General features: G+C 38.9%; 1 protein-coding gene across 1 annotated transcript in view; it reads right to left on the reverse strand.

Moving 5' to 3' along the window:
- LOC126412550 (cyclic pyranopterin monophosphate synthase-like) overlaps nt 1-7,504 on the reverse strand; it is a 29,703-nt gene extending 22,199 nt beyond the window's left edge. The window contains exon 1 of the mRNA XM_050082201.1: nt 7,380-7,504. The gene's annotated coding sequence lies outside the window, so the exon portion shown is untranslated. The remainder of the gene's footprint in view (nt 1-7,379) is intronic.
- Between the last annotated feature and the right edge of the window lie 2,660 nt (nt 7,505-10,164).

Below are 10,164 nucleotides of genomic sequence, written 5' to 3' on the forward strand. Positions count from 1 at the left end.
ACTATACTGTTGGAACAGTACATTACCTTCCAGTTGCAAGAATGCAAAAATAACGGGTGTAACATCATTCTGCATGTACCAAGTGCAGAAACACCACAGATGAATGAGAGATGTAGTTTATCGCACCCCAGACCGTAAGGCCTGGGGTGGGGCCACTGTATCTTGGACAAATGCACTCTACAAGAGAGTGCTCACCAGATTTATGTCATTTGCTGATACAACCATCACTTGTGTGCGAGCGGAATCTGCTTTCATCACTTACAACCATGGTGTGCCATGCCATCCTCAAAGAGATCCTCTGATGGCACCACTCGAGCCATGCATGTCAGTGCTGAGGCACGATTGGAAGACGGGATAGATGTGTGCACGTCCGTAACGCAACTGGCAATAACTGCTTTGCAACAGTTTGTGTTGACACATCTGGGGCTCACAAGACCTTTTATCTGTGCTGTGGTAGCCGTACGATCTGCAACTGCTGCCCTTTCAGTACAACAATCCTAGTGAGCATCTGTGCTGTGTGGATGTCCAGAACCTCGACTAAGTGTGTGAGAATGTTCACGTGACTACTGATACTAGCAACGTTGCATAACTGACGCAGCACATTCAACTTGTGTGGAAATTCCCCCGAAAGGACCATCCTGTCACTCGGAAGCCCACAATTTGACCCCTTTTTAAACTCACTCGTTGGCTATAAGAATCACGAGTGTGCCTTCCTGGCATGGTTGCCTGCTTGCTTCACATGTCTGCATCACACTGGCTGTGAGCATTTCCTATTAAAGGGTAGACACACATAGCATTCTGATAGCTATGCCATTACACTATCTGTTGGCGGATGACACTGAAACCATTGCCAGTACATCTACTATTCCCAGGTGACATGTGTTGTCATCAGAACAAAATTGACATTGTATTTCCAGGTGTACAATATAAGCTGTATCAGCAGAAACATGTGACTAAAAAGATGCTAGCCTTACATTATTCTTGCACATTATCATTATCTTTGATGTTAATATGACAAGAAACATGAAAAATGCAATATCGAAAGTGAAGTTCATGGGAGACATCTATGAACCGTTCAAAGTAAAGACAGGAGTGAGGCATGAGGATGGCCATCACCTACTCTATTTAACTCAGTTTTGGAGAAAATAATCAGGACATGGGACAAAAGAGACAGATGGGTGAAGACTGAACCGTCGCCCTCCAAGTGCCGTGCTAAACAAAGAAAGTTGATGATTGAAATTTTAAGAACCTGCTCCAGCAAAATGCTTTTGCTTTAATGACTGCCACCCCAATTCACATGCGATATCTGTGGCATGCACTTTCCTGTTTGCCAATTATACAAAATGAGGTGCCCTTCTTTGAACTTTTTAATGATGTCTCCTGTCAGTCCTATCTGGTAAGGATCCCACACCATGCGGAATACTCCAAAAGAGGACTGACTAGTATAGTTGTAGATAGTCTCTTTAGTAATCCTAATCTTCTAAATGTTTTACTATTAAATCACAGTCTTTTGTTTGCTTTCCCACCGCATTATCTATGTGAGCATTCCAATTTAAGTTATTTGTAAATGTAATTCCTAAGTATTCAGTAGACTTCACAGCCTTTAGATCTGCGTGAATTATCATGTAACCAAAATTTAGTAGATGCCTTTTACTACTCATGCGGATGACATAACAATTTTTATGCAGTTCATTTTGATCATCTGATCACTTTACAAGACAGTAAATGATTTGCAAGACTGTAAATGATAGCATCATCTAAGAGGACTGCTCAGATTCTCTCTTAAATTGTTAATGTAGATCGGCAACAGCAGGTGGTCTATAACACTTCCTTGAGGAATGTCAGATATCACTTCTGTTTTACTTGACGATTTTCCATCAATTACTATGAACTGTGACCTTTCTGACAGGAAACCACACATCCAGTTGCACAACTGAGACAATACGCCATAGGCACACAATATGATTAGAAAATGCTTGTGAGGAACTGTTTCAAAAAGTCTTCTGGAAATCTACAAATATGGAATCAATTTGAGATCCCCAGTCGACAGCACTTATTACTTTGTGTGACTAAAGAGCTAGCTGTGTTTTAAAAGGTCAATATTTCTGAATCTATCTTGGCTATTTATCAATGAATCATTATCTTTGAGATAATTCATAATATTCAAACACAATATATGTTCCAAAATCCTAATGCAAATCAACATTAGTGATATGAGTCTGTTATTTAGCAGATTACTCTTCTTTTCTTTCTTGAGCATTGGTGTGACCTGAGCAACTTTTCAGTCTCTAGGTATGGATCTTTATCAAATGAGTGGCTATATATGATTTCTAATGGAGCTATTGTATCAGCATTCTCTGAAAGAAACATAACTGCTTTATTACACTGAGGAGGGCTACTACTAAGTTACTCACAGTTGCAGTTGTTCTTGATTTGAATACTGTAATATTTACTTTGTTGTCTTTGGTGAAGAAATTTCAGAAATCCGTGTTTAGTAACCCTGCTTTAGTAGCACTGTCATCAGTAACATTACCACAACTATTGCACAGAGAAGGTATTGGTTGTGTCTTGCCATTGGTGTACTACACATTCAACCTGAACCTCTTTGGATTTTCTTCCAGATTTCAAAACGAAGTTTCACTATGGGAACTATTAAACACATCTTGCACTGAAACCCACCCTAAGTTTCGAGCTTCAGTAAAACATCGCTAATCTTGGAGATTTTGCGTTCTTTTAAATTTTGACATGCTTTTTTTCATTGCTTCTGCAGCTGAGTTTTGACATATTTTGTGCACCACCCTTTTAATTTATTTGGTATCCTTTCAATTTATTTGGTATATATCTCTTAATTGATGTCGATACTATTTCTCTGAATTTAAACCATCTCTGGTCTACACTTACATAGTCATACTTGAAGGAGTAGAGACTTAGCAGAGACCATCTCCTTGGAAGGCATCAAGTTAATTTTTATCTGCTTTCTCATTAAATGCCCTATTGTGTAGGGCTGAAAATTAATAGAGATAAGGCAAACAGAATGTGCAAAGTAAGTGGAAATTACTCGTCTCTTCCCCGATTACAGTGCAATAGAAGATACTACAAGATGTTGGCAGATTGCCATATCTCGGTAGATTTATATGTAATAATGAGGTCACTGGTGCAGAAATCACCAGCAGAACTGGAAAATCGGTCCATATGTCAATTAGGTCTGTAATATGTCAACAAAGCTTTGACTGTACACCTTTATCGTTTATATGTGTGAGACTTGGAAAATGTCAGTAAAATCAGCACACAGTCTCCATATTTTTCACCAACAATGCTAGAGATGAATTCTGAAGATGTTAACCCAACCAAGTTACAAACGATGAAGTGCTGAGAATACGAGGTCTACACAGCATGCACAAAATTATTGTTGAAAGAAGACTGAAGATTGCAGGTTATGTTCTACGCATGTAAGGTGGAAGAATCCCAAAATCAACACTGTTGTGGAAATCAATGGACAGATACAGATGTACAGGAAGACCTTTTAACACCTGGAACTTTTGCAATGAATCTTCAATGCATGGACACAAACTTGGAGGAAGGTGAGAACTTGGCAGCTGATCGAGTGAACTAGTGGAAATCAATTCCTTGTATGGTACACAGTAAATCTGAGTAAGTTAGTAAGTAAGTAAGTAAGTAAGTAAAGTAAGTACAACTGGGGATTTTGCAAAACTGTTGGATGATCAATATTATTGTCTAGATTTGACACTGTTGGACTTCTACCTTTTCCTTGATGAGTATTCTTCAAATTTCGAGTTTTATGAGAAAGCTGATAGGTACTTACCAACCAACCTTCCCTCACATGAACTGACATTGTCTCTTTACAAATTCTACTGTGCTAACAATTATCTACTGAGAATCCTCGACTAGGTCTCCGCAGCTCAAATGAGCCAGTTTCTTTTAAATTTCTGTCTTTGGCTATAATTGTCTTCCAAGTATGGTGACACAACATCCTGTCATGAAACTTTTGCCTTTACACTTGTTTACTTTTCTGGACACTGCCTTTTTCTGCATTTTGCACTAAATACACTATGTGGGTAACGCCCAATCTCCAACAACCAATCGTGAACTGTAAACAGTTGTAAACTCTACCAGGGCACATAACAAACAATTAACATTTGTGTTTTAGTGTTCTAAGCTGTGAGGTCATCAGCGGGCAAATAATTTAGTATCTATTCCTGGACAGCCGGAGTGGCCGTGCGGTTCTAGGCGCTACAGTCTGGAACCGAGTGACCGCTACGTTCGCAGGTTCGAATCCAGCCTCGGGCATGGATGTGTGTGATGTCCTTAGGTTAGTTAGGTTTAATTAGTTCTAAGTTCTAGGCGACTGATGACCTCAGAAGTTAAGTCGCATAGTGCTCAGAGCCATTTGAACCTATTCCTGACGTGCTGTTGTTTGGAACAACAACTGACGTGATCCAAAATATTACTTTCTTTTATTATGGCTTCACTTTTATTTTGTCTAATGATTACTAATTTCAGTATCAAATTCCATCATCAAGCCACTATATGATCAGAAAGCATAGTGTATCGTTAAAATATTGTTTAATAAACAGATTACCATTATATCATCATTCCTTAAAGTAAGGTCCAAAGTGGAAGGACAGATGATTAATATTGAGTGTATACAAAAGTCAGAGTACTGAACCGGATATGAAAGAAGGAAAACCAGAAGGGCAGTGAAGAGACGGGTGCCTTCTATCACCTTACTTCCTTAATATGTTCATCAAGGAAGTAATAACAACAACAGGTAATTTCTGGAATATGCCAAGGAAATGTGATAGGACCATTACATTTACAATGTATATAAATGATCCAGTAGAAAGTGTCAGAGGCTCCTTAATATTGTTCACAGGTACTACACTTGTCCATCAGAAAGTAGCAACAACAGGTGGCAGTATCAATTTGCACAATGACCTGCAGAGGATTGGTGAATGATGCAGGCTCTGGCAGTTTGACCCTGCACATAAATAAATGTAACATATCACACACACACACACACACACACACACACACACACACACACACACACACACACACACACAGGAAAAGAAATCCAATACTGTACAACTACACTATTAATGACAAATTGCTGGAAACAGAATCTACAATAAAATATCTAGAAGTAACTATCCAGAGCAACAAAGTGGAATGACCACATAAAACAGCAATAGAAAAGCAGATGCCAGACTAAGATTCACAGGAAGAATCTTAAGTGAATGTAAATTACCCCTGTGTCCTTACCCAGTAGGACTGACAGAAGAGAGAAAGAAGATCCAATGAAGTGCGGAGTGTTTTGTCACAGGATCATTTAGTCACTGTGAGATCATTACAGAGATGCTCAGCAACTCCAGTGGTAGATGCCATAAGAGAGCAGTTGTGCATCACGGAAAGATTTACTACCCAAATTTTGAGAGAGTAATTTCCGAGAAGAGTCTGACAACGTAATAGTTTCTCTCATATACAATTCACAAAATGATCACGAGAAGAAAATTTGAGAAGTTAGAGATAATACAGAAGCGTACTGACAGTCATTCTTCCCAAGCACTGTTCACAAGTGGAACAAGGCAGAGGGGATCAGTTGGTGGCATGAGACGTACCCCCTGCCATACACAGTTAGGTGGTTTTTGGAGCATGATGTCGATTTGGAAACTTAATTGCATGCATATACACTGCAGATTGATGACATCGCAATAGTAAATCAGAGTAGGAACTAAATAAAATATTTCAGGCCTTAAATCAAGAAGTGGTAAAAGTAAAGCTAAAAATGAATACAAAGAAGACAAAAGTTATGGCTACGGACAAGACAGGAGGTGGAGGTAGAACTGACACAAGAACAGGCAATGAGCAACTCAAGAAAGGAACTGAAATTCAATATCTCAGTAGCATTTTGCAAGAAAACAATCAATATTTCAAGGCATTCAAGAAAAGAATAGCACAGGTGAAGAGTTCCTTCCAAAATAAGAAGAAGCTGCAACTGAATAAACATATCAGCTTCCACATTAAGAAAATATTTGTAAGGACCTTTGTGTGGAGTGTTCTGACACACAGATGCAAAATCTGTACATTAGAAAAGCCAAAGGAAGCTCGCCTCAAACCTGCTGAAATGTGGTTCTGGAGGAGAAGTACAAGAACTAGCTGCATTGACAGAAAAATTAAAGGAAATAGGACAGAAGAAAGAACCACTGAAAGTTATAGGCCAGGGCAAAGCAAAATACACTGGACACTTAACTGGAGACGATAATCTTTTAAAAAAATTTCTGAAGGCAAGATCGTAGGTAAGAAAACAAGGGGATGACTGAGAACATCCTACTTAAACAATATGATAAATGAATGGGATTTTCTTCACACATGGAAATGAAGACAACTGCTGGAGAGAGGAAGCTGTGGCTGCAGAGACAAGGTTTAACCTTTTGGAAGCGTAAGGACAAACTAATACAAAATATGAGTCTGCATGGTAGCTACATATGGAATAAATGACAACTTCTTGTGTGCAGTCATCAAGTCACTTACCCCAGTAGGTGTCATATCTACTAAAAGTAAAGGTCACTGTTGTGCTTTCAATAGATGTGAACTGCACCCTGAAAATGGTATGTCTAGTTTGCAGTTGTACAGAAGCTTTTTATTTTGCAAAATGATTCAAATGGCTCTAAGCACTATGGGACTTAACATCTGAGGTCATCAGTCTCCCAGACTTAGAACTACTTAAACCTAACTAACCTAAGGACATCCCTGCCTGAGGCAGGATTCGAACCCGCGACCGTGGCAGCAGCACGGTTCCGGACTGAAGTGCCTAGAACCGCTTGGCCACAGTGGTCAGCTTTTATTTTGCAAAGAAATTTTTGATAATAAGATGAACTGATGCTGGTACTTGCTACTGAAACCAGTAGTACTTAGACACAACAAAAATGTGACTACAGAATTAAGAATAATTTTTCCAAACAGTGGAGTATTTTTTTCAAAACAACACCACAATAGAGGAAACTTATTTTAAACTAAAGAAACAAAAGAAAAAAAGAGAAATTGTAAAGATCTTGAGTCTCATAAGACTCTCTTGGGAGGAAAATATAAGATATTTAATTGGTAAACTTGCAAGGCATACTTTTTTATGTTGTATAAACTACGAAACTGTTAGCATCATTTACTTCCTCTGTCTTAATATACCTTCCTTCACTTACAGCTGCAGTGTGGAGACAGGGGTGAGGGTGGGAGCAGGGATGGGGGTGAGGGTGAGGGCGTACTGCTTTAAAATGGTGATTATTGTATTGATATTCTTAACAACAGATTTATATCTTTTGCTTATGAAAGTCTGCATGCGATGACAGCTGCACTAGTAATACCTTCACAGGGTCGTATTCAAGTTGCAAGGCTAGATCCATGCCAGCCATGACACGCTCCCAGCCTTTCCTCCTCGTGATCTGGTTGTAGCGTTGGGACTGCAGGGTGTCTAAGCTGATGTTCAGACCGTCAAACCCTGCCCTCTGCAAGGCAACCAGCTGTCTTGTCAACATGAGGCCATCGGTTGTCATTAAGACACATTCGAGATCTTTTATTTTCTTCAAGGCACCTGTGAAACAGCAAATTATTCTAAAGAAACTGAAACAAATAATTTGTAACATTGCTGCTGCATATGAAACAAAACTCCAGTTGAAAAATTGAAAATACAAATTCCTTAAAAGTTAACTGTACATTTGCCCTAATACCAAGAGATATGAAGGGTTAATAAACTGAATTGAAGAATGCAAGTTAAGATAGCAATGAAAAAATAATTAAAGGCATAAGATCACCTACTGCAACAGGGAAAAGGGAATCAATATGAACCATTACCCAGCTACTGTCAACTGATTCCATGTCTCCATGCACACTGTATGAACCACTGTGGGTTGTACGACAAAGTACATTCTTGTACCATACATTACGGGTTTTCCCCATTCAATGCTCATGTGGAGTATGGGAAGAATGATTCTTTAAATGGTTCTGTGCATGCTGTAATTAATCGTGCCTTCATGGTCCCTATAGGAGTGATACATATGCGGTTATTGTATAATCCCTAAATACCTCACTTAATACAGGTTCCTGAAATTTCATAAGTTAGGTTTTGTCATATATTTGGCATCTATCTTCACTTGTCTGGCATTTCCAATTTTTAGTAGCTTCTTGATGCTCTCCCATGCATCAAATAAATCTATGATCAATCATGCTACACTATTTTGTATGCATTCAATGTCTGCCATTAGCCTTATTTGTTATGGGTCATACTTAAGCAATATTCTAGAATGGGCCACACAAGTATTTTGTAAGCAATGTCCTCTATAGACTGATTGCATTTTCCAGTATCTTACCAACGAATTGAAGTCTGCATTCTGCTTTGCCTACAAGTGAGTCTATGTCACCATTTCATTTCATCCAGATATTTGTATGAGTTGACCAATTAAAACTGTGATTATTTGATAATGTAGTCATACAATACTGTCTTTTTTTTGTTTTGTGATGTGCTCCAATTTACATTTCTGAAAACTTAAACTCAGTTGCCTATCTTTGGACCAAATTGAAATGTTATGATCTGACTCAAATTTGTGCAGATTTTTTTCAGGCAATAATTCATTATAGACAACTCTATCATCCAGGAAAAGTATGAGGTTCCTTATAATATCGTCTTCCAGAACATTAAGGTACAACATTAATGTAATGGTATAAATTACTATAATTGTATAAATAAGTTTATAAGTGTGTAAAATACATTGAGCAATTTGTTACAACAAAACATTTTACTGGTATACTCAGCAAGATGTTAAATCAGCAGATAGCTACATTTTATGTTCAACATTTTGTGTACAGCATATATGCTGGAAAGGATTTACACCCAAATTAAATAAATCTGAAGAAATGGTAGTGTGTGTCTGGAAAAAAAATCCATAAAAACTCATACAGTCCAATTTGCTATTATGTCACTGTTACTGAAATATAATACAAAGTAACTGAATTCGATGAACATTCTCAGAGTGCAATATGCCTCAGAGTGAAATGCACAGCAATTTCAACATTATTTTTCAAGACTATGTTTGTGAAAATGGATGAAAGCAAACCACACATTTTGTTCTCAATCTGCGGAAGCATTATGCACTGTGAAACACTGTACTGCTGTTCTACATAAAAGCTGTCTCATTGCCAACATCTTTCCCCTGCTGGCTGTTCTACACTTCTCATCACTGATTCAACATGTTGTAAGATATTTTATGCTGTATGACACCACAGTCCAGTCTGGTTAGGACAGCATAAAAATAATATATGAATTTCAGTATTGAAACTGGAACAGCAGAACAGCTCTCATCACACTGGATATCAAATCGAGGTTGGATTACAGCCATGGGTACATCATTTCATGCTACTCAACTGTATGTCATATGTCAGAGTTCTTCAACTGTAGTGGCTGGCGACTGGTGGCTGGCGACTGGTGGCATACCCATCTCTTGGCATCCTGTGAACAGACATTCTCCACAGGTGACAGATTTGAAGAAAATGCTGGATACTGCAACAAAGGAACACTCTCTGTATCGAGGTAGCTCAGTACAGCTCAGGTGATGTGTAGTCTTGCATTATCCTGTTAAAAGATAACATCACGGAGCCCTTGAAAATAGGGCACAGTGATAGGCCTTAACAAAACACAAATGCAATGGCTGCTGTCCAAATTACTGGCTATGTGAACCAGAGGTTGTGACATGTATCCAGTTGCACCCCATACCATCACATCACATGCTGGACCCACATGAGAATGACAGGTACAATCTGGCCAGGTCTGTTGGCATCAGAGCCTCCACAGACAAGTACATCAATTGTGACGATGTTGCAGAACCGAGACTCATCTGATACGATGACACAGTGCCATTCCTGTGTCTGGCATTGTTGTCAGTTGCCCCACTGTCAGTTCAACTCTCTCTAGAGCTGCATTAAGGGCTTGACAGTCTGTGCTGCTCCAGATGCCATCACATTGTCTGTGTGGATACTTGTCTCACTGTATACAAGCCCACTTCCTGACTAAATGTACACAACTTCACTGCAGGATCACGTACACTTGAGCGAACACTTGTCTGCCCTCGCAGGTGCTAGTTGGGTAGCACTACTGAG

The sequence above is a fragment of the Schistocerca serialis genome, chromosome 7 (genome assembly GCF_023864345.2).
Source record: "Schistocerca serialis cubense isolate TAMUIC-IGC-003099 chromosome 7, iqSchSeri2.2, whole genome shotgun sequence".
NCBI classification, from domain to species: domain Eukaryota; kingdom Metazoa; phylum Arthropoda; class Insecta; order Orthoptera; family Acrididae; genus Schistocerca; species Schistocerca serialis.